General features: G+C 45.4%; 1 protein-coding gene across 4 annotated transcripts in view; it reads right to left on the bottom strand.

Moving 5' to 3' along the window:
* The window catches only part of SLC16A7 (solute carrier family 16 member 7), a 579,533-nt gene that overhangs the window by 430,751 nt on the left and 122,708 nt on the right, over positions 1-26,074 (bottom strand). The gene's annotated exons all lie outside the window — the stretch shown is intronic.

Here is a 26,074-nt window from a genome sequence, read left to right as displayed (position 1 = left end):
CAGATGCAGGCAGCAGGGAAGGGGGGACAGCAGCAACAGCAGCAAGGAACAGGTACAGGAGGAAAGAAGCAGTACAGTCAGAACAAGGGCAATGAGGAGAGTTCCACCTTTAGACCCAGAGTAGACATAGCTGCCTTGAAGAAAACAACTAGGTGCCACCAGTGTAACGAGGTGGGGCATTGGAAACGCGAGTGTCCCTACAATGTAGAGATAGGAGAACAAGAGGAAGAGGAGGAAGAGGTCCAGAGAGCGCCTACGAGAGGGGTGACGCCATACCAGGGAAAGGTGCTCAAAGGGGGGGGGGCTCCTCCCCGAGCCCAGTTCCCGCAACCTCCTCGAGTAGGGACTATGGGTAAGACCTATAGACAAATGCCCCTGTTTGTAGAAGGAGAAGAGTGCTATTATGTGGACCCATTAACCGGACAGAGAGTGGAAAGAGAAGACTGCACCCTCGGGGCAGCCTTGGAGGTGGACCAGAGGGGACCCTATGTAGAAGCAGAAGTAGCAGGGTGCCCCACGACATTTCTGGTGGACACAGGAGCCACTAGATCCACGATCAGATCAGCTGCAGTTCCAGATCTGCCCATGTCTGGAGAGACCATACAAGTGGTGGGGGTCGCAAACAGGAGAATAACCAGCCAATTGACAGAACCAGTACAGGTGAAAATAGGGAAGTACAGCGATGAGCACCAGTTTGTGGTTTGCGATTCAAGTCCTGTGTGTCTGCTAGGTAGAGACCTGTTGTGTAAATTGAATTGTACAATATACTGTACACCTCAGGGAGTGGAGGTATTGACCAATGATGATGACGCAGATTTCAAAGTTGCAAACTCAAGAATATGCGTGGAGCTGTATCCTACTTTGACAGTAGATGAGCTCCCCTGGGACTTGAGAGAGACAGTGGCACCAGAAGTATGGGACTTCACTGGGGAAGAGATTGGATTGGTCAAAGGGGTGGACCCAGTGAAAATTGTAGTGAAACCGCATGCTGAGTTCCCAAGAACACCCCAATATAAATTGACTCCAGAAACGATTGCAGGCATAAAACCCGTGATCGAGTCCATGATTAAACAGGGAATACTGAAAGAAATCGTGGGTAGTCCATGCAACTCCCCGATTATGGGTCTGCAGAAACCAAATGGGAAATTTCGGATAGTACAGGACCTTCGAAAGATTAATAACATAGTCGTTTCGTGTTGTCCAGTGGTACCGAATCCATCAGTGATACTGTTTCAGATTCCATTCCAAGCTGAGTGGTTCACTGTGATTGATCTTTGTCAGGCTTTCTTTTTGATCCCTCTGGACGAAGAAAGCCATTTTCTTTTCGCATTTAAGCTGGAAAATCGCGTCCTAACATGGTGTCGTATCCCTCAGGGGTATACAGAGAGCCCATCGATCTTTAACCAGCTTTTGAAGAAAAATCTTGAAAGTCTAGTGCTGCCCCAGAAGTCAGTTCTGGTCCAGTACATAGACGACCTCCTTGTGGCGTCAGAAACAGAAGAAGCTTGCAGGGAGGACTCTATTGCTTTGTTAAATCACCTAGCTGCCAATGGGCACAAGGTGTCCCCGGGAAAATTGCAGTACTGCCTGACAGAAGTGCAGTACTTGGGACACAGAATAGAGAAAGGCAAACGAAAGGTGTCACCAGACAGGATAGAGGCGATCATGAAAATGAATGCGCCTAAGACACAGAGAGAGGTCAGGATGTTCCTAGGGATGGTGGGTTATTGCCGACAGTGGATCGTGAACTTTTCACTGAAAGCAAAGCCCTTGCAAAAACTGACGCATAAGGAGGTGAGCGATCCAGTACCATGGGACAAAGACTGTTTGATGGCATTCCTACAGCTGCGAGAGGACCTGTGTCGTGCTCCGGCATTGGGAATGCCTGATTACAATAAACCATTTTTTCTTTACTGTTGTGAGAGAGAGGGTTGCGCGTTGTCTGTGTTAGTCCAAATCCATGGGAATGCCCGTAGACCAGTTGCTTATTTCTCGGCTACTTTAGACCCAGTAGCCGCAGCGTTGCCCGGATGTCTCAAATCCGTTGCTGCAACGGGTGTCAGCATTGAGAGATGTGAAAATATCGTCATGGGGCACCCGTTAGAGGTGTGCGTGCCCCATTCTGTTGAACTATTGATGACCAGGACCAAAACACAGCATCTGACCAACAGCAGGCTCACGCGCTATGAGCAAGTTATTCTTGCTGCAGAGAATGTGACCCTCAAGAGATGCTCTGTTTTGAACCCTGCCACCTTGATGCCACTTCCAAATGATATCGAGGATGATGATGAATGTACAGACCATGACTGCCTCGATGTGACTGAACTATGCACCAAACCCAGACCCGACATCGTAGATGAGCCACTGACCGACCCAGATGAAATTTTCTTTGTCGATGGCTCATGTGTAAGAGACGAAGTTGGGCAGTTGAGAGCAGCTTATGCTGTTTGTACAATTACTGGAGTTGTGGAAGCTGGGTGCCTGGAAGGAGTACACTCCGCTCAGGTAGCCGAGATTATTGCCTTGACACGTGCTTGCTTGGCAAGCAATCAGATTCGAGTCACCATATACACCGACAGCCAATATGGGTATGGGGTGGTTCATGATTACGGGCAGTTATGGTCTCAAAGAGGGTTCATGACCTCTTCAGGCTCTCCCATTCGCAATGGAGAGTTTGTGCGCCTGTTGTTAGAGGCGTTGCAATGCCCAGCAGGTATCGCAGTTGTAAAGTGCACCGCACATACCAGAAATGAGGACTTCGTTTCGAAAGGCAATAGATATGCTGATGAAGTTGCGCGGTATTGCGCGGAACAAGGGTACTCTTTCACAGAGGTGGAAGTGGGTGGAATAAATGTAAGGACTGAATTAGCCATGATATTGGAAACTGTTGATACTTGGGATGAACTGGCAAACATGCAAGAAAATGCTCCTGATTTTGAAAAAGAAACATGGGAAAAGGCAGGATGTGTAATGGGTGAGTCCCATTTTTGGGTCTCAGCAGATGGCAGAGCAGTGTTGCCCAATGAGATGGTGAGTCCAATGGCCAGACACATACATGGTCCCGTACACCTAGGGAGAGACGCTATGCTGAGAGTGTTTAGACAGACTTGGTACAATCCTAAGTTTAGAATAGCAGCAGAAGCAGTGTGCCAGCGTTGTGTGACCTGTCAGCAGCTGAACGTAGGGAAAAGAACACCAGTTGCACTGAGTCACATAGGAAGGTCTGGAGGTCCATTCAATCGAATGCAGATAGATTTCATTGAAATGCCGAGATGCAACCGCCTCCGCTATGTCCTGGTGGTTGTTTGTGTGTTCTCCAGATGGGTTGAGGCATACCCTACACGTAGGTGCGACACCCTCACAGTGGCTAAGTTACTGCTTAGGGAACTCATTCCGCGCTTCGGGGTGCCGGCCTCTTTGGAATCAGATAGGGGAACGCATTTTAACAGCGAGCTTGTGAAAATGATTTGTGCAGCTCTGAATATCGATCAGAAGTTGCATTGTAGTTACCGACCAGAAGCCTCAGGAATTGTGGAGCAGATCAATGGCACGATCAAAGCCCGAATTGCGAAAGTGTGCTCCTCAACGACCCTGAGTTGGCCTGACGCCCTGCCATTGGTCCTCATGAGCCTTCGTAGTACCCCAGACAGAAGAACGGGGTTGTCACCACATGAGGTGTTAATGGGGAGAGCAATGAGGCTGCCATCTGTCCCAACGACTGCACTGTTAAATATCACAGATGATATGATCCTGGACTATTGTAAGGGGCTGTCTGACGCCATTCGTTCTGTGTCCCTTCAGGTGCAGGCTGCCGAGGTTCCATCGTGCCAGGGCCCGTGCCATGACCTGTATCCTGGGGACTGGGTCCTGGTGAAAAAACATGTGAGAAGAAGCTGCTTGGATGTTCGTTGGCGTGGGCCCTTCCAGATCATCTTGATTGCGAATACGGCTGTGAAGGTGGGAGGCCTGCCCAATTGGATTCACGCGTCACATACGCGAAGGGTTCCAGCACCTCGGGAAGAAACAGCTCCTCTCTCGGATAGACGTCCAGCAGAGGACCGAGAAGCCATAGAGGGGGCTAGCCAAGCTGAAGAGGTGCCAGCGGAAGCAGGGAACGAGTCTGACCAAGCTGAGGACGGTCAGTACAACAGCGAAACAGACGACGCTACAGAAGGAGAAAGTAGCTGGGAGTACGAGTCAGACACTGACAGGTCTGACAGAGAGCGAGAACAGACAAGAAGGAGAAGGAGTAGAAGGGCACGTGGAGAAGCTAATTGGCCGCAAAGAAGGAGCTCTAGCCTGAGGTCAACTCCAGAGGTAACCCTTCCTCCGATATCAGAAGACTCAGACCTGGAAGAAGGTGCTCAGGGCGCTGAAGCACCGGACCGAAGAAGGTCAAGAAGAGTGCGTGTGCCTAACAGAAGATACTCCACACCTGAGTGGACATATCTGGCGACAAATGTCTGTGAAACAGGAGACAGGGAGGATCCGAGCGGTGGTGGTGTCCAGTTCTGAGCCCATCGTCACCGTGGAAATACGACTGTTGGTACCCGGAGTCGAACAAGAAGGGTCACTAACATTCATGCTCCCCAGACCTCCCCGCCTCAGCAAGTTAAAACACATGTTTCTTTCAGAATTGCAATTCCCCGACTTTGGTACAACGATAACAGCACATGAAGAGCACAATCTTCGTTTGGAAATACTGAACTTTGCTATCGAAGCTGCAGGCACAAACCTGATAGTAGACTGTTAAAGGACTTTGTAAATAAAGCGAGCAGAAAAAGAAGATTACCTAGCGCCCAGGAAGCAGAGAATATTAGGGAACTTCCCTTGAGTTGATGGAGAAGGGCTAGGGTTGTCTTTATTGAACTGTTAAAGGACTTTTGCGAAGAAGGTTGTCAGCTTCCAGTTGTGTGGATTCTAAAGACAAAAAGGATTAAAAAGAGACTGTAAAGGAACGAGAAGAAAAGAACTTTTTGCTAAGATAAGAGAGAGCTATATTGTCTGACGAAATGGAAGCCGGCACCCAGAACCGCAGAGCTAAATGTATAATAGGTACACTAATAGTAGGAGTGATAATATTAATAGCTTTAGTGGTAACAATTTCTTATGTAAAGGGACATGAGGAAGAGGCAAAGGTAACTGATGTGAAATCTGTAGAAACGCTTACACCCACTGTTGCTGGTGAGAAAAGGGAAAACACTCAAGAGAAAGCGTTATTAGCTGCAGAAGCCCGCAGGTTACACGTAGATGAGTCCCAAGGAGACTTTAGGTCAAATGCTTATGCTAAACTCTTATATGAATACGTGAATGCCATGGAGGTTAAGGACTGTTACGTCTGCATGCAGTTGCCGGCGTCTGTAGATGAAGGCATTAGATATCATCACCTCCCGCTGACATATGGCATTACATGTAGCTTATTGCTTAGTATATTTTATGAGAGAGATAGTTTTGAATACTATTTCTCCAACTATGATTCAGTGTTGCCAGAAGTCCCAAATTATAAGCAGATGAACAAATGGGACTACTGGAAGAGTGAAGACAGATTGGCTAAGTTCTTCATTCCTTGGATTACCTTAGATACTTCACATGCCCGTAGAAATAACCTGACATGCAAAGTGTCAGAAGTCGAGAAGAAGTTCATAGGGCAGGTGGATGATCGTTACAGGAGACAAAAGATTTTGAAAAAATCAGGACAATGGAAAACAGATTGGACCGAGGAAGAGAAGGCACACAAGAGAAAGGGTAGTAGTGGTCCAATAGCTTTAGATAAGACGCAGAGAGGAAAGCTATGTCTTCACCGAGCCAAAACGTATTATGAAAATGTATACGTGGGAGAAGTCGACTGTGAACATGCTTTCAATATAGAGTACTATACTAAAGATTTCCTGAAGGGAATGCAAGTGATTCCAAATGTGTATTTTGTATGTGGAAGAAATGCTTACGTGAGACTACCTGACAACTGGTATGGATCATGTTACCTAGCAATTGTCTTCCCCAAAATATATCATGCACAAGACTTAGTGATCATCGAGGGTAAGACATCATCAAGGGGAAAGAGAGATGTAGGAGATGCAGAAATGGTTGGAGATGTCTTTGGAGCTATGTTCCCTCTTTTGGGAGTAATCCTTAATGATGTTAAAATTAGACGACTGGCAACAGTTGTCGACAGGTTGTCTGCCAGCACTGCTCAGTCCTTAATGCTGGTAGAAGGAGAGATGCAATCGATAAGGGCTATGGTTCTTCAGAACCGTCTTGCGTTAGATGTCCTACTAGCAAAAGAGGGCGGAGTCTGTAAGGCTTTGAAGGTCCAGGAATGTTGTACTTACATTCCAGACAATTCGAAGCCCCTTGAGAAAGTTATTAGGAACATAACTAATATTCACAAGGAGATCGAAGACTTGAGTAGAGAAAATGTCTGGGAAAAGGTGGGCCACGGAATGAGTGAAGTTGGAGGGTGGATTTCCACCTTAGGCAAAAGCTTTGTGTGGTATATACTAAAACCTGTCATCATAATATTGATCTGTGGGATCATATTGTGGGGATTGGTGAGGGTATTCAAATGGTACAGAGCAAGAAGGTCAGAAAGGGCCCAAAGAGAGCAGCTGCAGAGATTGGCTGCCATACAAGATAATCAGTACAGGAGTCTGAGGGCTCTGGAAGCGCAGAGACAAGTTATGCCAGCAATAACTGCAGTTTAAATGTTAGTGATGACCCCGAGAGGTCATCAAAGGGGGGAACTGAGAGAGCGCAAACTGACCTAAATGTATGAGTGCATCACACTTACCTGTAGTAAGCACAAATCATGAGGAGAAATGCCATGAGTGCTAGTAGTATCTGCAATTATATTCTGAATGTATAGCTAATGTAGAGATTTAAGTAGAAGTGGAACTAATACAGAAATGTGTGACACTATATGATTTTATTAGATGTGATTATTCCTGAATCCATGTCGTGTAGCTGCTAAAATGTAAGATGGCATGTGGTTAAACGCAGAATGTGGTAGGCCTCAGGGCCAGAGCTAGAAGGGAAGGTGTTTCTTTTCACGACATAGATTGTACTAATGTTTTGGTCATTGCATTAATGAGCCATGATTTATAGATGTGTTTACTGAATAATAGAATAAGAGTATTAACATGCTTAATTAATGAAGAAGTTGAATGCTATAATCATTATGAGAAATATTGTAGGCCTGAAATGCTTTAACATTGATTTACACGTACATGTCTGGGCCGAGAAATGTTGCAAACCTTTTTGGAAGTCTATGAGAGTTGGGATCTTGGCTGCAGATGCCTGTCTGCAAAGGAAAAGGGGGGATCCAATTATAAATGAATGAATAGAGGTCTGTTCAGTAGACGGCCCAGACATGGAGGAGGGTTCTGGAATGTTTAAGGGGTATCAGCGGGCCGGAGAAGAGTCTGAGAAGCAAGGTCAACTCCAACGTATGAGGCCCAATACAAAGCAGCATGGAAAAAGCCAGAAGCTACACCACGTGAGGGGCGTCTCGCGAGGGGCGTCTCAAATGTTGTTGACTGTTTTGTATTAGGGACAGCACCCCTGGGTGGAGTTAGAGCAGATACCTGAGGACCCTTTAGAGAGCGGATGGGTAGGCAGAGAGGGGTCATGACTGGAGAACTATAGGTTTTCACCAAGAGACTTAGAGTGAGTGACTTCCCTTGGGGGTCATTCACTGCTGACACCTTCGTTAGGTTGGGATTTGGTTAAGTAGGGATACCATCTAGAGCAGGGTAGGGACAGCCTAACCTGTGTGTTTTCCTCCAACTTAAATGAAGGAGAGATATGCGTCAATGCTGATAGCTTTATTATTCTTAGAACTTGTGTTAGTAATTTCCGTTGCTCGTCTGAGGGCTTTCAGAGAGCACATGTATGTAGTTGGACCTGTGTATCTCGTGAATCTCATTCTGAGATGCCTGTATTTGCAGCTTATCATATCTTTACAATAAACTTTTGAAAGCTAGAAGTTGTTTGTGATCTTTGGGAGCCGAGTCCTTTATTGGGTGAACTAACTTGCTAATAGATGCACTTTCTTCCTCAAAGACAGGCAACAAAGGTTCAGTCGACCAGACCGAGGTTTGGATCAATAGTGATAAGGTATCGATCAAAATCTCGCCCTTCCACCCCCGCACTATCGCATGACGTCACCGCACGTGACTTATTTTGCCTTTAGAAGAAGCACTGTGATTGGCTTCTCGTTGAACCAGCCAATACCGATCCCGGAAACTTTCAGCGCGTTGTATGAAGTAAGTTCGCCCCCCGTCTGTCTCTACTTTCACAGGGCTTTAACTTTAGCGACCTGTTTAATACCTACGTTACCAGTTTTGTTTTTCCGCACTTGTATCAGTGTGACCTGGGATTTCCGCCATGATAACTTTGCGAGCACTCATACTCCAATTTAGGTTCGTTTTCATTTAACTTAGCGTCATTGCAATCCCAATCTAGATCCTTTTACTTAACCCTGCTTTCAGCTTAAGCATCACCTCTAGACCCGTTCCATGTTTCCACTCTTTGAACAGAGGCACATCACGATAATCCAAACAGACCAGTACACTGTGTATTTGTATGTAACTGTATTACTTTTACCTTCATTTCCTTGTTTATTTTTATTGTACCACACGACTCAACTGATTTAGAATGCATACAATATGAACTTATATCGTTGTTTTCCAAAACAGAATATATGCATGATATTTAAATGTTATGTTCTGAATACTAAGGTCCTGTATGTTTTTCCCACAGACCACTGATGAAGGGTTAGTTGGATAACCCGAAATGCATTGGGTATAATTGAAACGCAATTTATGAATTCATGATTAGAATGAATTATCAAAATTTTCGAATTGGGAAATACCAAATGATTGAATAAAGAAAGAATGATATAAATATCAAATGATTGACTGTGATTGATGAATATATCTCCACAAGAATGTTAGTAAAGAAACCATTGAGTTTCATGTTAAAGGAGCGCGCCCTTTGTGATAATATTATAATACACCTTACTGCAGGTTTTAAGTAAGCCATAAGAATTATTGGTCACTTTCCATCCTCTGTCTGCAAGAACCATTTCTATTAACTACTTGAGTGAGTGGGGGAGTCTTTCCTCCTATGCCTGCTGGTGTGGTGGCTATGTACATCCTTTGATGTGTCTTTCTGATGACAGTGTAGGTGTTAGCAGAAAGGTTAAGAGGCGTGGAATAAGGGGAGTTTGTCTATTTGATCTGGGGAGGGCAGTTTGTCTAGTTGATCTGGGGAGAAAGATGCCTGGCCTTGGAAGTCTAGTATCACTATTAAGGTATCCGGGGAGCAGGTTTTGTGTGTTTGTGGTCCTCTGTGCAGGACAAAGAAATGATATGTTATGAAATTCATCTAAATATTTGATCAAGGAAGCTGAATTTAAGGGGAGAATTCAGCATGACAGAAACTAGCTGCTCCATCTAGTAGCAATACATCACTTGCCACTTATGATGTGAGCAAACAAGACACAGGCACAATGTGATTGATCAGCAAGCATGGATCACAGTGCTGATTTTGAATGGCAGTGCCTACTAACGTTCTGGTCAAACAACATTACAAATGCTATAACTTCATGAAGTGTGACTTAACCAATATGATTTGACATGGGATGGAAATAGAGTAAATTAACAGAATTAATCTCAACACACAGGAAGCAAAGACGGCTGTTACAGAAGTATTCTACAACAGTAGAACGCAGTATGGATCTTTGTGTAGAATATATTACATAGAAGCCAATGAAGGATCTGAGGGGCTGTAACAAGTCAATGAGCCAGGGACCTATGCTATTCATAGAAAGTGCATAGATAAACCTATTACATATTAAAAGGGCACTACCATACAGAGCAAAGGTGTAAAGCTAGCCCCAGCAGCCCCAACTGTGCACGGAAGTCCACAACCTCCAGGGGGCTCCCTCTGGCACTATGTATGTGTGGTGGACTACTGTCCTGAGAGCTCCTGACTTGGTGTGGAGCATGGGGGGCCCCTCCATGTACTTTGCAGCATACCCCCACAAGTTTTGTTATGCCACTGGTAAAGAGATCATGCCCACCATGCTAATGATGACCTTGGGTATTCTTTTACAACTTTTCTCTTATTCCTTTCTCTTTTCTAGAAAGAAAGACTAATTTGGTACATGTATGGACTCAAAGTGTTTTGTAGCTTCTGCACATACTGGTGTGCTCCTATGGTGCCATTACATGATTTTCTAGTGTTGCCTTTTCTTAATGATATGAAGTTTTGAAGTGAAAGGCATAGTGACTGATATAAAATAATCTAATTACATCTTTACACATGTGAAAACAAATAAGCAGGAATTATACAGCCATACAGAATATGTAACAATTATATTATATATATATATATATATATATATTACCTACTGGCGGTCACCAGTAGGTATATATAGTTAGGATTTTTTTGAATAGGGATTTCTGAAAATTCTATGTTGAATAACTTTGGCGTTGATGGACGGAATTGGCTGAAATTTTCAGGAAAATGGCACATTGTGTTTCTGAGCGTCCCCTGAAAGTTTGGGGGGGGGTTTCGTCAAGCGGGGGCCGAGAAAAAAGGGGGGTCCCAAAACGTGTTTTTAACATTGAGTTTTCCATAGGACGGTTGGACTCACTTTTAGCTCGAACGGCTGAATGGATTTCCACAAAACTTGGCAAAATTGTAGGGACTGGTAGCCCGATGTGCCTTTGCTATGTCTCAAGATATATGCTCCAGTGGTTTTTACGAAAATTAACTTTGAAAAATATATATTGGGCTACATTGGGCTATATATATGTTAGAGCCCAAATGTAGCCCAATGTAGCCCAATGTAGCCCAAAGTAGCCCAATGTAGCCCAAAGATGGCCACCAGAGACAAAAAAAACAAATGTAGCCCAAATATCAGCCAGATGTAGCCCAACTATAGCCCAGTGACAGAATGTCCCAGAGTCTAAAGAACAACTAGAGCGCTAACAGTCTTACTTATGACAAAAGTATGGCACACCTGAAGTCATCTTGATTGGAATAAAGTGTTAACACTTAAAACATTTAATTTGCAAAGGAACAAAATGAGGGGTTTCATTTTGCCATAGAAATGTTATATATATATATATATATATATATATATATATATATATATATTAACCCTGGGCGTAGTTCGCGGAGCCGCACTCCGCGGAGCTACGCGAAGACGCAGTTGCACTCCGCGACCTTCGCGTAGCTCCGCGGACATGCGTAGTAGCTTGCTAGACCCGTTCGCGCGCCGTTTTTCGTCTTCGGGAGGGCGGTGCGCGTGTTCGGGGCGCTGCCTGCATGCTCGAGATAGCTAGCGCGCTAAGTTACTCAAGAGGTTTGTCCCGCCCGCTTGCGTTCCCTTATTTCCAAAGTGCGTGATCGCGTCAAATATCGCGCGAACTTACCCCCGGCGCACGCGATAATGTTATTCAGCGCGCGAGAACTACGCTATGCACCGGATCGCGGAGTAATCGACAGCTTCGCGTTCTCCGTAGAACGCGGAGTTGCCAAAACTCCGCAAGCTCCGCGAACGGAGCGTAGTTCTTCGCCCAGGGTTAATATATATATATATATATATATATATATATATATATATTCACTGAAAAAACCATAGGTTATAGACCATATATAGTTAGGAATTAGCATTTAAAAAACCTTATTTTACTCACACAAAACCATTGAAATTCCATATATAGTTAGTTGCACTAACTATATATCGCGCACCCGCAATTCACTGCTGATGATGTCACATATTACATCATTCATGACATGGTCAGTGACATCACTGATGACATCACTGATGACATCTCAAATGACATCACTGATGACATCACTGATGACAACATCCAGTGACTGTATGTTTCTGTAAAGTTAAAATATGTCTTACATATTGAAGAATGAGTAGATGTATAAGTGTCTGGACGAAGGATTTAGTAGGTGCATGACTGAATGTATGAGTGAGTGATTAAATGTGTCTCACTGAGTGCATGGGTTAGTGACTAAACTGTCTTAATTTGGGCATCATTATGTTTTTTGTTCTGTAAACTGCTGCATGTGTTGATCAGTAGCTATATGAGTAACTATATGGGTTATTGATTGATTGCCCAAGTATTTGTATGGGAGACTGAGTGTGTGTGTGGCTGGCTGGGAGGTGTGTGACTCTGTGCAGATCAATGTGTACTTGTATCAATGATTGTATAAGAGAGTAAGTATGTGTTAGTATATGTTTGAAAATGTAAGGTGCTCTATGTTTAACTGTATAGATTAGAAAATGGAAGTGTGATTGATTCTTTACAGGACTGACTAGGTGTGTGAGTAACTCCATGGATGAGTGGCAGAGTGTGAGTGTCTGTATAGGTGTATGAGTGCATATGATAGTGTTGTAAAGATGAGTGATTGTATGTATGAATGATTGTATGGGTGAATGAGTGAGTGTTTGTGTAAACATAGGAATCAGTGAGTGCGTATGTAGTAACTAGTATTGGTGTGTCAATGGTTTAAAAAATTATACTCTGTATTTAACACTGGGTGTAACAGAGGTTATATGAAAGTGTGAGGCGATGCATTGTATTGTCACATGAATGATATCATCAGTGATGTGACCAATGATGTCAAATGAGATGTCATCAGTGATGTCATCAGTGATGTCGTTTGAGATGTCATCAGTGATGTCATTTGAGATGTTATCAGTGATGTCATTTGAGATGTCATCAGTGATGTAATCAGTGATGTCATTTGAGATGTCATCAGTGATGTCATCAGTGATGTCATTTGAGATGTCATCAGTGATGTCATCAGTGATGTCACTGACCATGTCATGAATGATGTAATATGTGACATCATCAGCAGTGAATTGCGGGTGCGCGATATATAGTTAGTGCAACTAACTATATATGGAATTTCAATGGTTTTGTGTGAGTAAAATAAGGTTTTTTAAATGCTAATTCCTAACTATATATGGTCTATAACCAATGGTTTTTTCAGTGAATTTTCAAGGTTTTTTAAATGCTAATTCCTCACTATATATGGTCTCTAACCTATGGTTTTTTCAGTGAATTTTAATGGTTTTTTAATAGCAAATATCATAAGCTGTCGAATGTCAAGTACATGGTAAGTAAAAACATTTTCGTGTTTATGCACACTGATCTGCTTTGAATGCTGCCCCCCCCTCCCCCTCATTTCTATTAGGAGTACTCTCTCTTTGCAGATAGTGAAGGGTAGTTAACGCAGGCCTTTGCCCCCGTTGTAATCCGTCTTGCCTGCTTCTCTCTCCATTTGATTGATTGTTATCCAAGCATTTACTGTTTTGGTTCTCTTTGGTTCATTCTCTATTTACAAACAAGCACAGAGTCGCAATACTCTGTTTAGTCTTTGCAGATAGTGAAAAATCGTGTAAAAAAACAAAAGGAATCGAGCAAAATCAGTAGGCCACTAATGGGATCTCTTTTTGACCTCGCTAAAATAGAAACATTAGGAACAACCCCTCATGAGAAATACGAAACTAGTGAGATGAACTGAGCTCCACACCATGATGGCTGCAAGACAGCTCGCCTCCGCCACCCACCCCGCCCAAAATAACGATAAACTCTATGCAAATATTACAAATATATACAACACACCAGCAAAGTAACAGGGTAAAACATTTTATTAAATAACTATTTACATAACTATTTTATACTTTTTGGTGCCCGATCCGGCTAGCTCAATCGATCGAGCATGAAACTCATGCACTCTGATAGTTCAAAGTTTTGAGGAGTGCTTGTAACACTGTCTGAAGCTTATTTGCACTTGCTACAGCTTCACTATTCTCAATGTAAGTGGGGGCTGTTTGAGGACGTGACTGCATTTGAAAACAATGTGATGCAGTGCCACCCTGAACCGCTTGACGGAGGCCCCCGAGGGACGGTGTGATGGCGCGGACTCGGAGGGGGCGCTTGGCTCCGGCCCCCTCCCCAAGTCGTGTTGCCCTGGTGTGGCCTGAGATCGCCCCCGACATAGGTGGCCGGCTCCTGGGGTCAAGCGGAACTTTTTGACTTTTGGTGACTCTTCCATTCTTGACCTTGTCCCACAATCCGTTTCACCTAAAGACACGCTGTAGTGGGGCGCCCCTTTACCGTTTCAGTTGACATTCCGCCCGCTTTTGCTACACTGTGCCTCTTCCGCTATTCAGCTGTTTACCGCCCGCTCTTTCGACTACAGCGTCTCGCTCACCATGTAGTTGAGTTGCTCCCGCTCTTGCGGTGCAGCGATAGGCGGCTGCCACAGGACTCTCAAAATGGCGGCTGGCTCTTCAGATTTGGGCGTGGTCCACTAAAATGGCCCTGCGACACCTTGGAACTCGGACGCTTGTCTGCTAGGGCTTGGGCTCCATTCTCGAAAGCGTCCCCTCAGCCTTGAAGATTCTACAAAAGTCTTGGGGGCCCCCGACTCCCGCAGGCTTCTGGTGGGGAGCGGCTGCCATGATTGCTCGTGGAATGGCCACGACGGAGCTACGAGATGGTGGTGCTCTCATGCTGACGCCAGCTTCAGTCTGAAACATCCAGAAACACTGTAGACTACCAATTCGATCAGTTCCGGTAGCGCCCCAACGTGACCCGGTAGAGAAGAACTTGCCCTCCCCTCTTTGACTGATGGTTCTTGTTGCCTGTCCCTTCTGTTGTCATTTAACAGAACTATTTAGCCTGCTGAAAGGGGTTGTGTTCCGACCGCTGGTTGGTGGAGACATTTTGACTATATTCTGGACCTGCGTTGTCGCGTAATGCATCATATGACGCGCCGCGTTAGCGCATCCGGAAGTGCTCCGGTGCGCGAAGCACAGCTTCCCGGAAGCGATCCGGGGCGCGGCGCGCAGCGCGTAACGTAAGCATAACAGGTCATGTGACTTGTTAATAAAACTTTTCACTGGTTCATTTACTTTTCTTATTCTAATGATGAAAGGCTTGGTCATATGACCTAAAAATTACGCTTTTTATTACTTTCGAACATTATTTTTTCTTAAACATATGTTATAATGTTCCAGGCTAATGTACTTTCCCGGAAAATTTACAACTGTTCTGCAAGTAAAATATATTCCTTTTTCGAGAAAAAGGGCGTTTCTTCGTCCCATGACGGAGCCGTTGAGCAAAAGAGGCTCGGCCTGCTGTCTTAGTCGCCGATACGCCTGAATATCAGATTCTTATCGATCACTTTATGTTGCAGGAGTAGAAAACACAACAGCCCTTGACCATTTATCTTTACTGCGTTCCTGCGTATTATACCTTTTACCCTTCATGTAATTGGACTGCTTTATTTCACTTGCCTTTTACTGATTCTAAAACAGTGACTATTATTAAAAACTTTACCAATGTAAATACTACTACCATGTTTTCTTTTAAAAACCTTTATTGTGAAAATGTCAGTATACAAATACGGGCCTATAACCACGTGGGCCGGCCACGGAGCAAACTGTAATCGTATATGATGAGTAGACATTTACACTGTAGAGGAACGTAACGGGCGGGCCATTAGGTTGCAAGAACTAAGGTGTCTAACAGTTGCGGAATCGGTGGACGTACATTTTATAATTAAAATACGACAGGGCCAGTTACAATAAAATTATCTAGATATACATTTGCGGGCAAGTACCATGGGTGACGTTAATTCGAACTTTCAATAGTACAGTAATCAATAACACATCAGAACTTAATATCAATAGGGATGTCGAAATATTCAACAATTCTCGTCCCCGCCCGCCATGTGCTTCAAAACTGCATACGTATCTCGTGATATCAAGGTTGTGCAACCAGTACACAACAAGGAGTTACGAGTCCCATTTATTCCGGCGCCATTTTGGGCGAGGACGGGCAGGTCCAGGATATAGTCAAAATGTCTCCACCAACCATCGACTATGATGATGTTCATATGCTGTATTTATTAGAGTAACACTCATCTGTCCACATGAAATTAATTTGCCACAATCTAAACATGTCATTTTAATCTTTCCAAAGTTCTTCTAAATATTTGGGACCGTTTCCCTTGCCTCTGATGCTGTCAGTGCCACTTCTTTGGTGAATGTACTGGCAGATCGGGGGTTCTCCTCCAAATCTCTCTTTTGTGCAGCACTATAATTAATCGGTGCCACCTCTCCATATGACGATGCATGGTATAATTACCATAACTATATTTTTTTTCGGTTCCTCTGGAGAGTACATCGTGGCAGATGAGGCAGGTAACGTACCGGGCATTTACCTTTTTTGCATGTAGAGGAAAGGAAAAAAAATTCGAGCGTCCGAGTTCTAAGGTGTCCCAGGGCCATTTTAGTGGACCAGGCCCAAATCCAAAGAACAGGCAGCCATTTTGAGAGTCCTGTTGCAGCCGCCTGTCGCTGTAGCATCAAGAGCGGCCGAAACTCAGCTGAATGGCAACTGAAACGGTAAAGGGGCGCCCCACTACAGCAGACGAGCCTCCACCTGGGGAGGCCCGTTCACGCCGCCTCCCCCCCCCCTTCGGGCACCCCACGCCGTTATTCGGAGCAGCATTGTAGGATGGCCACACCAGTGCGGCAACTTGCTAGACACCACCTCGGTGCCAACCGAATCTCAGCGCCTTGTGGTGTCTTCCATTCCGAAAATATTGTTGTGCTGCCTTCGGCCTATTCGCCGCAAGTGCGCACGCAACTCAGCTGCATAGCGAGTGAAACACCAAGGGGCGCCCCACTGCAGCCGAGGAACCTTCATCTTGGGGGCGACGCACAGCATCACATTGCTTTCCAATGCAGTCAGATCCTCAAACAGCCCCCACTGAATGACGCCGCCTCACAGGCCAACGGGGCGCCCCACGCCGACTTTCGGCGCAGCATTGTAGGATGGCCACACCAGTGCGGCAACTTGCTGGACACCACCTCGGTGCCATCCGGATCTTGGCGCGTTGTGCTGCCTTCGGCCTATTCGCACATCGGTCCGCTACTGACGCCGCCTCACAGGCCAACGGGGCACCCCACGCCGACTTTCGGCGCAGCATTGTAGGATGGCCACACCAGTGCGGCAACTTGCTGGACCCCACCTCGGTGCCATCCGGATCTTGGCGCGTTGTGCTGCCTTCGGCCTATTCGCACATCGGTCCGCTACTGACGCCGCCTCACAGGCCAACGGGGCGCCCCACGCCGACTTTCGGCGCAGCATTGTAGGATGGCCACACCAGTGCGGCAACTTGCTGGACCCCACCTCGGTGCCATCCGGATCGTGGCGCGTTGTGCTGCCTTCGGCCTATTCGCACATCGGTCCGCTACTGACGCGAACTCACAGGCCAACGGGGCGCCCCACGCCGACTTTCGGCGCAGCATTGTAGGATGGCCACACCAGTGCGGCAACTTGCTGGACCCCACCTCGGTGCCATCCGGATCTTGGCGCGTTGTGCTGCCTTCGGCCTATTCGCACATCGGTCCGCTACTGATGCCGCCTCACAGGCCAACGGGGCACCCCACGCCGACTTTCGGCGCAGCATTGTAGGATGGCCACACCAGTGCGGCAACTTGGTGGACACCACCTCGGTGCCATCCGGATCTTGGCGCGTTGTGCTGCCTTCGGCCTATTCGCACATCGGTCCGCTACTGACGCCGCCTCACGTGCCAACGGATTTTCTACGCTTTTTATACCCTATGCCGCATAACAGGTCATGTGACTTGTTTATAAAACTTTTCATTGGTTCATTTTACTTTTGGTTTCCTAATGATGGAAGGCTTGATCATATGACCTAAAAATAACAATTTTCATTGGATGAAAACTTTTTTTTTTCCCAAACGATGAAAGCCCCACCTTGTTTCTGGATGTTTCAGACTGAAGCTGGCGTCAGCATGAAAGCACCACCATCTCGTGGCTCCGTCGTGGTCATTCCGCGAGCAATCATGGCAGCCGCTCCCCACCGGAAGCCTGCAGGAGTCGGGGGCCCCCAAGACTTTTGTAGAATCTTCAAGGCTGAGGGGACGCTTTCGAGAATGGGGTCCAAGACCTAGCAGACAAGCGTCCGATTTCCAAGGTGTCCCAGGGCCATTTCAGTGGACCAGGCCCAAAAAGGAAAGAGCCTAGCGCCATTTTGAGAGTACTGTGGCAGCCGCCTATCGCTGCACCGCAAGAGTGGGCGCAACTCAGCTGAATGGCGGATTTTGGCACAGTGTACCAAAAGCGGGCGGAATGGCAACTGAAACGGTAAAGGGGCGCCCCACTACAGCAGACGAGCCTCCACCTGGGGAGGCCCGTTCACGCCGCCTCACCCCCCCCCCCCCGGGGCGCCCCACGCCGTTATTCGGAGCAGCATTGTAGGATACCAAAACCAGTGCGGCAACTTACTTGACATCACCTGGGTGCCATCCACATCTCAGCGCGTTCTGCTGCCTTGGGACTATTCGCACAACAGACCGCTACTGACGAGCCACCCCCCGGGACGCCCCACGCCGTTATTCGGAGCAGCATTGTAGGATACCAAAACCAGTGCGGCAACTTACTGGACATCACCTGGGTGCCATCCACATCTCAGCGCTTTCTGCTGCCTTGGGACTATTCGCACAACAGACCGCTACTGACGAAGCCACCCCCCGGGACGCCCCACGCCGTTTTTCGGAGCTGCATTGTAGGATACCCAAAACCAGTGCGGCACCCAGGCAACATCACCTGGGTGCCGTCCAGAACTCAGCACGTTGTGCTGCCTTGGGACTATTCGCACAAAACACAGCTACTGACCATTGTTGCTTCTTTTTTCCTAAAAATGTTTAAATGTTTTTACTGTTTTTGTTGCGTTGTATATATTTATAAGTTATTAAAGTTTTATAATCCTACTACTTTGTTGGAGTGCTATATATTTTTAATGTGACACATAATTGTAAAAACTTTGATGTACAAAGAGGCATCCCTCGAATCTTCCGCTTCAGGCTCGGTCCCCTCCCCAATCACAATACAGGATGGTTTTCAGATAGTAGGAACGCGTGTGGTGTGACGGATCTCATCGGGTGGGGGCCTTGATCTACTGTAACTCCTTTGAAGAGGGGTGATTCTTTACAGCTGGGGCCATAAACTACATCTGCAGGGCTAGGTGATAGCCTGGGACCGGCCTGGACAATCGGACACAGAGGAAGAGGAGTTTCAGAGGGTGCGATAGTGAATAGGGCGAAAGGGAGGTGTCGGGCGGGCACAGGGTGTGATTCTCAGGGAAGAGCAGCGCAGATGGAGGGAGGTTTATTGCCCATGCATAAGACAGAGAGCGGGGGTGACCAGTGCCTGGGGGAGATGCTTGCGAGGGTGGGGAGCCATGCTAAGGATCGACAGCGTGCAGAGAGTGGGTCTGGTCAAGGCATCTAAAATGGCTGCCGTGCACGACAAAAGTGTGGCATTTGAAAAAAGGCAAGATGGCGCAGACAATGTTTATCAACACTTCCTGATTTCCTTCGAATCGAACGTTAACAGACGTTATCTCTCCCACACTACCGGTCCCCCTCGGCTTAAACGCCGAGATGGTAGGGACTGCATCCCGTGGAGATAGGCCGAGACGTCACTCAGCAGAAAAAAAAGAAAAAAAAAGTCTATAAACATACAATAAGTTAAAGTCAATCATTCTTGTTTCCTTGTAGTACACTCCCCAGTCCGCTTCCCGTTACGCGAACCGGGCGCACCCCACCAAAAAAAAACGATATATATATATTTTTTTTTTTTTGCCCCGCGGAGCTCTTTTAAAGCCTCCACATCAAACCTAGGGGGTCAGGGAGGATCTACTATGCCCCCTTATGATCATTTGCCCCTTCGCTTTGGCCTCCTCTTGTCTCTCGATCCTACCGAGAGACAAGATGGCGGCCGCTCCGTACTGTTTGGAATGTTTACAGACACCGGAGCGCCAATCAGCTTCGCTTCGCAAAGCTCCGTAACGCGAAAAGTACGCGAAACGGAGCGCTACCCGGGACGCTGTCACAGATATATATCTTTTTTTAAACGTTAATTTCTCAAAATCCACTGGAGCACATATATTGAGACCCAGCAAAGGCACATCGGGCTACCGGTCCCTACAATTTTGCCAAGTTTCATGCAAATCCATTCAGCCGTTCGATTTTTTTTTTTTTTTTTTTTTTCTTGTCCCGCGGGGCCCTTTTAAAGCCTCCACATCAAACCTAGGGGGTCAGGGAGGATCTACTATGCCCCCTTATGGTCATTTGCCCCTTCGCTTTGGCCTCCTCTTGTCTCTCGATCCTACCGAGAGACAAGATGGCGGCCGCTACGGACTGTTTGGAATGTTTACAGACACCGGAGAGCCAATCAGCTTCGCTTCGCAAAGCTCCGTAACGCGAAAAGTACGCGAAACGGAGCGCTACCCGGGACGCTGTCACAGATATATATATTTTTTTGAACGTTAATTTCTCAAAATCCACTGGAGCACATATATTGAGACCTAGCAAAGGCACATCGGGCTACCAGTCCCTACAATTTTGCCAAGTTTCGTGCAAATCCATTCAGCCGTTCGGGCTAAAAGTGAGGCCAACCGCCCTATAGAAATTAACATGGGAAAAACGCGTTTTGGGACCCCCCTTTTTTCTCGGCCCCCCCTTGACGAACCCCCCCCCCCAGGGGTTGCTCAGAAACACAATGTTCCATTTTCCTGAAAATTTCTGCCAATTCCGTCCACAAACGCCAAAGTTATTAGACATAGAATTTTCAAAAATCCCATAGAGAAAAAATCCTAACTATATATACCTACTGGCGACCGCCAGTAGGTAATATATATTACCTACTGGCGGTCGCCAGTAGGTATATATAGTTAGGATTTTTTTGAATAGGGATTTCTGAAAATTCTATGTTGAATAACTTTGGCGTTGATGGACGGAATTGGCTGAAATTTTCAGGAAAATGGCACATTTTGTTTCTGAGCGTCCCCTGAAAGTTTGGGGGGGTTTCGTCAAGCGGGGGCCGAGAAAAAAGGGGGGTCCCAAAACGTGTTTTTAACATTGAGTTTTCCTTAGGGCGGTTGGACTCACTTTTAGCTCGAACGGCTGAATGGATTTCTATGAAACTTGGCAAAATTGTAGAGACTGTTTGCCCGATGTGCCTTTGCTAGGTCTCAAGATATATGCTCCAGTGGATTTTGAGAAATTAACGTTCAAAAAAATATATATATCTGTGACAGCGTCCCGGTTAGCGCCCCGGTTCGCGTACCAGACGCGTAACGGAACTTTGCGAGGAGAAGCGGATTGGCTCTCCGGTGACTCTCAACATTCTAAACAGTCCGGAGCAGCCGCCATCTTGTCTCTCGGTAGGATCGAGAGACAAGAGGTGGAAATAAACGAAGGGGGAAATGAATGAAAGGGGCAAGGTAGACCCCTCCTGACCCCCTAGGATTGATGTGGGGGCTATTAAAGGGCCCCGTGGGGCAAAAAAATAAAATAAATTTTTTTTCGATTTTTCGCGGTGGAAGCGCTACCCGGTACGCGAACCGGGTAGCTCACCGGTAGCGTAACGGGAGTCCGCCATCTTGTGTTTCGGACGAATTTAGTCACAAGATGGAGGATAAACAATGTTGGGAATGGGTATAAGGGGGCACGGGAGACATATCCTGACCCCCTAGGTTTTCTGAAGGTGGCTGAGGAGGCCCATATATGTAAAAAAAAACATTTTTTTCACATTTTCGCACGGTTAGCGCCCGGTCCGCGCACCGGGTAGCGTTCCGGAAAGCGTAACAAGGGGAAAACCAAGGGAAATAGTAAAATAATGTTTTAGAGTGCTTTGAGGTAGGGTAGCTCTGAATAGAGCTGTTATGTTGTGTGGGTGATGTAAGTACCAACATGTAGGTACCAATGAAGAGTCTAAAATTCAATGTACACCGTCTCCTCTGTAGATATTTTGTATGTTCTAATATGGGTTATTTAAATGTAAATGTGTGGAAAAGCACTTCATGCTTTAAAGCAATTGTATTTTTGAACTGATTGTTCTTTCCTCTTAGTCCTCCTCTTTGGTTTTTTTCCCCACACTCTTCTTCAGCATTATAGTTGATAAATTCGTTCCCTCAAAAAATGTATATACATAAAAAAATTATATTAAATACATATAAAATATATTTTTCCTTTAAAAGAAGAATACATTTTACAGCTTTTGATATTTGCTATTAAAAAACCATTGAAATTCACTGAAAAAACCATAGGTTATAGACCATATATAGTTAGGAATTAGCATTTACAAAACCTTGAAAATTCACTGAAAAAAACATAGGTTATAGACCATATATAGTTAGGAATTTGCATTTACAAAACCTTATTTTACTCACACAAAACCATTGAAATTCGCATATATATGGTTAGTTGCACTAACTATATATCGCGCACCCGCAATCCACTGCTGATCATGTCACATATTACATCATTCATGACATGGTCAGTGACATCACTGATGACATCACTGATGACATCTCAAATGACATCACTGATGACATCACTGATGACAACATCCAGTGACTGTATGGTTCTGTAAAGTTAAAATATGTCTTACATATTGAAGAATGAGTGGATGTATAAGTGTCTGGATGAAGGATTTAGTAGGTGCATGACTGACTGTATGAGTGAGTGATTAAATGTGTCTCACTGAGTGCATGGGTTAGTGACTAAACTGTCTTAATTTGTGCATCATTATGTCTGTTGTTCTGTAAACTGCTGCATGTGTTGATCAGTAGCTATATGAGTAACTATATGGGTTATTGAATGGTTGCCCAAGTATTTGTATGGGAGACTGAGTGTGTGTGTGGGTGGCTGGGAGGTGTATGACTCTGTGCATAGATGTGTGAGCAGTTGATTCACTAGATGTATGGGTTCAAAAGTGCATGTGGAAACAGCTGTATGGGCGGTTGACTGTGTGCATGAGTGTATTGGTGAGTGAATGGATATCTCAGTGCTACATGTCAAAGTAAGTACATATGTAAAACACAGTACATGTGAGAGTTGACATATATAAATAACTGTGCATAAGAGCCAGTGAATGTGTGAGTGGCTGTATGGATCATTGTGAACTTGTATCAGGGATTGTATAAGAGAGTAAATATGTGTTAGTATATGTTTGAATAAGTAAGGTGTGTATAACTGTATAGTTGAGGAAATGGAGGTGTGATTGATTTTTTGCATGACTGACTAGGTGTGTGAGTAACTCCATGGATGAGTGACAGTCTGTGAGTGTCTGTTTACACTGAGTGTATCTAAGGTTATATTAGAGTCTGAAGAGGTTCATCGTATTATCACATGAATGATGTCATCAGTGATGTGATCATTAATGTCAAATGAGATGTCATCAGTGATGTCATCAGTGATGTCATTTGAGATGTCATCAGTGATGTCATTTGAGATGTCATCAGTGATGTCATCAGTGATGTCATTTGAGATGTCATCAGTGATGTCATTGACCATGTCATGAATGATGTAATATGTGACATGATCAGCAGTGGATTGCGGGTGCGCGATATATAGTTAGTGCAACTAACTATATATGCGAATTTCAATGGTTTTGTGTGAGTAAAGTAAGGTTTTGTAAATGCTAATTCCTAACTATATATGGTCTATAACCTATGGTTTTTTCAGTGAATTTTCAAGGTTTTGTAAATGCTAATTCCTAACTATATATGGTCTATAACCTATGGTTTTTTCAGTGAATATATATATATATATATATATATCAAATCACACAAAGGTTGCCCCAAAGAAAGGATCCTCAAGCAATTTGCATTATTCCTTTTATTACAGACTCCTTCTGCTTGGTAAAAAGGCAGCGTGCACACCACTTCAATTATTTCCTGCACTCCACCAGACGCGTTTCAAGAACTGTGTTCCCTTCTTCAATGGTTCCGTGCTGCAATGAAAAGTTCGTTCAGTTTCTTTGCACTAAAAATATGTAGTCATTAGGTCCCGCCCTGTGTGGGCGTAGCTCCAGGCATCCTGGGACCTGTAGTGCAAAGTTGTTAACCTCCAGTGAGTGAGTCGAACTTTCACGTTTGATGCTGTTAAAAACCCCAGTGGGTTGAATGGAAGACACGATGCAACAAATTACCTTGCTTTTTGTTAGAGTCTCGGAAAATTGCATCCATTTCGCGCTATCTTTTCATCAGAATAGCGCTGGTCCGCTTTTCAAGCGGCGGGATCCTCTCGCGGCTGAGCAGGCCGCTAAACATCAAATCACACAAAGGTTGCCCCAAAGAAAGGATCCTCGAGCAATTTGCATTATTCCTTTTATTACAGACTCCTTCTGCTTGGTAAAAAGGCAGCGTGCACACCACTTCAATTATTTCCTGCACTCCACCAGACGCGTTTCAAGAACTGTGTTCTCTTCTTCAATGGTTCCGTGCTGCAATGAAAAGTTTGTTCAGTTTCTTTGCACTAAAAATATGTAGTCATTAGGTCCCGCCCTGTGTGGGCGTAGCTCCAGGCATCCTGGGACCTGTAGTGCAAAGTTGTTAACCTCCAGTGAGTGAGTCGAACTTTCACGTTTGATGCTGTTAAAAACCCCAGTGGGTTGAATGGAAGACATGATGCAACAAATTACCTTGCTTTTTGTTAGAGTCTCGGAAAATTGCATCCATTTCGCGCTATCTTTTCATCAGAATAGCGCTGGTCCGCTTTTCAAGCGGCGGGATCCTCTCGCGGCTGAGCAGGCCGCTAAACATCAAATCACACAAAGGTTGCCCCAAAGAAAGGATCCTCAAGCAATTTGCATTATTCCTTTTATTACAGACTCCTTCTGCTTGGTAACAGCATCAAACGTGAAAGTTCGACTCACTCACTGGAGGTTAACAACTTTGCACTACAGGTCCCAGGATGCCTGGAGCTACGCCCACACAGGGCGGGACCTAATGACTACATATTTGTAGTGCAAAGAAACTGAACGAACTTTTCATTGCAGCACGGAACCATTGAAGAAGGGAACACAGTTCTTGAAACGCGTCTGGTGGAGTGCAGGAAATAATTGAAGTGGTGTGCACGCTGCCTTTTTACCAAGCAGAAGGAGTCTGTAATAAAAGGAATAATGCAAATTGCTTGAGGATCCTTTCTTTGGGGCAACCTTTGTGTGATTTGATGTTTAGCGGCCTGCTCAGCCGCGAGAGGATCCCGCCGCTTGAAAAGCGGACCAGCGCTATTCTGATGAAAAGATAGCGCGAAATGGATGCAATTTTCCGAGACTCTAACAAAAAGCAAGGTAATTTGTTGCATCGTGTCTTCCATTCAACCCACTGGGGTTTTTAACAGCATCAAACGTGAAAGTTCGACTCACTCACTGGAGGTTAACAACTTTGCACTACAGGTCCCAGGATGCCTGGAGCTACGCCCACACAGGGCGGGACCTAATGACTACATATTTTTAGTGCAAAGAAACTGAACGAACTTTTCATTGCAGCACGGAACCATTGAAGAAGGGAACACAGTTCTTGAAACGCGTCTGGTGGAGTGCAGGAAATAATTGAAGTGGTGTGCACGCTGCCTTTTTACCAAGCAGAAGGAGTCTGTAATAAAAGGAATAATGCAAATTGCTTGAGGATCCTTTCTTTGGGGCAACCTTTGTGTGATTTGATGTTTAGCGGCCTGCTCAGCCGCGAGAGGATCCCGCCGCTTGAAAAGCGGACCAGCGCTATTCTGATGAAAAGATAGCGCGAAATGGATGCAATTTTCCGAGACTCTAACAAAAAGCAAGGTAATTTGTTGCATCGTGTCTTCCATTCAACCCACTGGGGTTTTTAACAGCATCAAACGTGAAAGTTCGACTCACTCACTGGAGGTTAACAACTTTGCACTACAGGTCCCAGGATGCCTGGAGCTACGCCCACACAGGGCGGGACCTAATGACTACATATTTTTAGTGCAAAGAAACTGAACGAACTTTTCATTGCAGCACGGAACCATTGAAGAAGGGAACACAGTTCTTGAAACGCGTCTGGTGGAGTGCAGGAAATAATTGAAGTGGTGTGCACGCTGCCTTTTTACCAAGCAGAAGGAGTCTGTAATAAAAGGAATAATGCAAATTGCTTGAGGATCCTTTCTTTGGGGCAACCTTTGTGTGAT

Source organism: Lissotriton helveticus, chromosome 1_1 (genome assembly GCF_964261635.1).
Source record: "Lissotriton helveticus chromosome 1_1, aLisHel1.1, whole genome shotgun sequence".
NCBI lineage: Eukaryota > Metazoa > Chordata > Amphibia > Caudata > Salamandridae > Lissotriton > Lissotriton helveticus.
This window is presented reverse-complemented; position numbering and strand designations above follow the sequence as displayed.